At 42.3% G+C, this 4,806-nt stretch overlaps 1 non-coding gene across 1 annotated transcript; it reads left to right on the top strand.

Moving 5' to 3' along the window:
* Window positions 1-3,406: 3,406 nt before the first annotated feature.
* Window positions 3,407-3,478, top strand: TRNAQ-CUG (transfer RNA glutamine (anticodon CUG)). Its single transcript has one exon. It is a non-coding gene; the product is annotated as a tRNA-Gln (tRNA).
* Window positions 3,479-4,806: the final 1,328 nt, after the last annotated feature.

Genomic DNA, 4,806 nt, shown 5'->3' on the forward strand with positions numbered 1-4,806 from the left:
TTATCCTCGTGAATTTATGTATTTTTTTTTGGGCGGGATAATGTTCACATTTTTCTTCTTTCTTTGTTTTTCAACGTCCCTACGTAGATATTATGTGTCATCCACTACTGGGAGAAAGCCAGACTTCCGCCAGATTAACGTAATCCTTGTCGGGGCGAAACTAAAGTTGTCTTGGTGTTGGTTCCTCAGTGATAACCCAAACACAAACACAAACACACCTCCAGTGTCCACTCTAGGGCCGTGTTCTCCTGCAGCACCAGCAGGAAGAAAGAACTCAGGTTCCTCACCAACTGAATCTTTTGGCACGGGGAACGTGTGTCATCTCGACACGCCTTTTAACGCCCGTACGTGGTGCGCAGTGCAGTCGGTCTGTAACGTAGGACATGTCATGTGTTATTGGTCCCAGTCGGTCTAGAACGCTGGCCCTGACATGTGTTGGGGGACCAAGTCGGTCTTGAATGGTGGGCCTGACAGGTCTTGAGACCTGCCATGTCTCCCTGAAGGTGGGCCTGACAGGTGGGGTGGGCTGCATTTCCTCATGGATGGTGGGTCTGGTAGGGCGTGTTGGCTGCAGTGCCACTTGAGTGGGCGAGGTCACTTGGTCAGCATCAGTGGGACGGTGAGGTTTCACTTTTGCACAGCGACCGTTGACGGAGAGTGGTGTCACGTCGGCAAGAAGTGCCTTCTTGCAGGAGGCATAGCAGGGGTACTGGATGACGGCAATCCCGCGGTGGTTCTCGTACGTGGATGCAGCCAGGATACTTCTCCGTGGTGGGGCTCGCTTCGTGGTTGGTGGATGTGGCCCTCCCCGCCACATGGTCACAGTGGTTGACCTATTTTACGTCAACACATTACTAAGTCAACCTTCACCAAATCCATATGGCGTTCATACCAGCTTCACCCATATTCCATTTCCTCCAATTCCACTTCTGGGTATTCCACCTCCATATCCACACAGCCAAATTCCACTCCATCCATGACTTCCACGTCCGGGTATTCCACCAATTCCACTCCATCCATCTCTTCAACGTCTGGGTATTCCACCTCCATATCCACACAGCCAAATTCCACTCCATCCATCACTTCCACGTCTGGGTATTCCACTTCCATGTCCACACAGCCATAGCCCATATCAAATACATGGACATATTCAAATTCCATCTCCTGGACAAAGGAGGATCGTCCTACCTCCTTGGTGAACATTATTATATTGAAGTGTTTGAAGAAAGGTTGAGGGAGCTTGCAAAGGCGGAGCAGAGATGTTCACTCGACAGAGGTCACAGCTCAAATGATGCTCTCGGTCCCGGCTCACGTCCTTATATAACCTGGGAACTGATCATATCCTAGCATAGCTTAATATAGAGAAGTCTAATATAGTGAAGTCAATACTTTAATACAGTTAAGTTTATTCCTCAATAGTTTAATACATGTGCCTGACAACAGTTCCTTCACCCGTACAATGTCCCATCACAGAACACAAGGATTGTCATTATAATTCGTTTTTATCAGCAGAAATTAGATTAAAGTGACTAAAGATAAGTGGTTTAATATGTTATGTGTGTTCTCTGTCATCATAAAGATGGCCATCTACCCTGATGTGTAAAGAAAACATCAATTTTGCCGAGGCTGTGGTGAAGATAAGAACACAATGATATGATAATGTGGTCATATTATGGTGTAGTCAAGATGTTGTGTTAGAACTATGTCGTGAAGATGGGGGTGTAGTGAAGAGGTGGATTTAGTGAAAATATATATGTTTCTTCACGCTGAGCCATTCTATATAGATTAATATATCTATAATCTAATTGCGGTAGATTACCATATGACTTTAACGGCACCAGCCAGCAGGAAAAATGTCGGATATAGGAGTGACTGAATATTTTGTCGGGTACAGAAATAATTGAATATTTGGTACGATCGATCAAAATGCTTTTTATAGGCAAATATTTTCTGATTTTTCAAATGATTTTTTCCATCTGTTGGAACTGGTGTAAGTAATTAAAGATATGAAAACCGATGGAAAAGTTCAGTTTAACGCTTTTACGAATGTCTTGCTGCGTGTTTGGGAAGAGCAATAAACTACAGGAATATATTGGTCTAATGTGCCCTGCTCGTCCAACAGCAGATATTGTATGGTCTGAGACATTATTTCTGGTGGAGGTGGATTCTCTCCGGCATTGCGTAAATCACTTCCACAAACTTGCGCCATTTTGCACAAATACAGATCCGATATGATGCATTTCCCAGCTCTGTTACGTTATGGACCCTATTCATCCTAGCCTAACCTAGCCTAAATAAAAAGGTGTGGAATAATGTGCAACATTTCTCCTTCATTACAAGTGATAATAAACCTAGGATATACAGCAACCAGGAACGTCCATATTTGTCTAACTTCTCACATGTCTGTGTCATCTGTCTGCAAACATGTCGACCATTACCATGAGGGCAATTGCGGCTTTTGATTTTGAATATCTCATGTTTCCTCTCTGCCGTGAGATCTTCATGCTTAAATAAAATGGTGGGCCGTAAGAAATATATGTCCATCGAAGGTCAACTATATGGCTCAGTTCCATCATCAGTTTCTAAGAAAACTGAAAAGGTGAGGTCCCAACGAGATTCGAACTCGGATTGCTGGATCCAAAGTCCAGAGTGCTAACCCTTATACCATGGGACCTGATAAGAAAAGATGTGATTTCATCTAAATGTTTTACATATAATCAACCAGAGGCCATTCCTCCCTCCCTGCCTGCAGGGTTCAAGGTTTTCTAGAAGGTTCTCGAAGATTCTGGGTAGGAACTGCCATTGAGAGGACGTAGTTATACGATCGTTAATGATATTGTTGTTGTCTTTCTGATTTAGAAAGATAGATAGATAGATAGATAGATAGGTAAAAACAGGTATTAGATAGATCTTTAGATACGTAAGGCTGTATATGTGAACTTTTACAGAAATCATTGATAACTGCGTTATTCTGCAAGAAATACATGTACATGGATGTAGTGATAATATGGGTTAGGTATAAGACCAGTCGTGTTGAGATTGTAGTGAATGTGACCATTGACTTCAACCTTAATGGTGTAGTGAAGATAAAGTTGTAGTGAAGATAAACCTTGAAGTGACTCATAAGGTTGCTGTGAGTACAAGGATGCATCGTAAATGAGTACTTCCTACCTGAAAGTCAACAATTACAAAATGGATATAACAACGTCCTCGGACAACCAACTACAAACACCAACCATAGAGTGAACCTGACTGTCACCTAACGACGACCTCTCAAAGGTAATGATCTTACCAGAATCTTCGAGAACCTTCTAGAAAACCTTGAACCCTGCAGGCAGGGAGGGAGGAATGGCCTCTGGTTGATTATATGTAAAACATTTAGATGAAATCACATCTTTTCTTATCAGGTCCCATGGTGTAAGGGTTAGCACTCTGGACTCTGGATCCAGCAATCCGAGTTCGAATCTCGGTGGGACCTCATCTTTTCAGTTTTCTTCGATACTGATGATGGCAGCATTATTCTGTACGTTATATATACATTCATATATATACATAAATATGTATATATAAACATATATATGGAATAATATGGTTTTATCAATAGCCAGAGACCATTCCTCCCTCCTTGCCTGCAGAGTTCATAGTTTTCTGGAAGGTTCTAGAAGATTCTGGTGAGATAATTGCCATTGAGATGACATTGTTATACTTCATATATCAATGATTTTATTATTGTTGACTTTCAGATAAAGATAGAAAGAAATATAGATAGATAGATAGCTAGATTGATAGACTGATAGAGCGATATTTAGATAGTTATATAGATAGATAAGTTTCATCAATACTGTATCTTACGCTATCTCCTGTTGCTGGATTTATGTTCAACCAGCATTGGGAAAACCTCCAGTAGACCTTAATGTAAAGCAAGATAATAACAAAACCTGCAATAAAAGAATACGATCAACTCCCCAGTGCAGAAATATTGTGACCAGAAAGTCTTCTAGCAAGATGTCAGACGCTTCCACGGGAATCACAAACATAACATTAAATATTTGAACATCGACAATAACAAAACTAATGATGATAATGAAACTATAACAACAAAATTGATAAACTAATAGAAAATTGTGTTCTAGATCATGCCCCTAGAAAATAGAAACTTTAACGAGAATTATGAAAAGAAATACCCATCTGGCTGATACGACACAGTAAAAGGACCATCCCACAACAAACTCTAAACTGAACCTAACTGTCCCCTAACAACGTCCTCTCAATGGTATTTATCTTACCAGAATCTCGTAGAACTTTCCAGAAAATCAAGAACACTGCAGGCAAGGAGGGAGGAATGGCCTCTGGCTGCTGATGATAACCACATTATTCTATATATATACTTTTACCTACAACCGAAGGTTGACCGGCCAGCCCAAGTGGCTACAGAGGTTGTATCCATGAAAGAAACGGACCCACCAGCAGACGAATTCGGTTGGCAGGTTGTATCGAAGAAGAGGAAAAAGAAGGTTGCCCAACCAGCCCAACCAGAAGGGTGTAGCAAAGAAACGAAAGAAGGCTGCCCAACCAACCTGGGTGGTAGTAAGGATGGCTGCTCCACAACCCCAGGTCGTTAGGCAGACTGTAGCCATGGAAGAAAGGAAGGCTGCTCGTCCACCAGCCCAGGCACCGAGTGAGCGTGTAGCTATGCTGGCTGACCCACCAGCCCAGGTAGATAGCTACGCCCAGATGGCTATGTCGGGTGCAGCAAAGAAGCAAACCCCACAACTACTCCACGAGGTTTGGAAGCCTGCACCCAAA

Source organism: Panulirus ornatus, chromosome 58 (assembly GCF_036320965.1).
Source record: "Panulirus ornatus isolate Po-2019 chromosome 58, ASM3632096v1, whole genome shotgun sequence".
Lineage (NCBI taxonomy): Eukaryota > Metazoa > Arthropoda > Malacostraca > Decapoda > Palinuridae > Panulirus > Panulirus ornatus.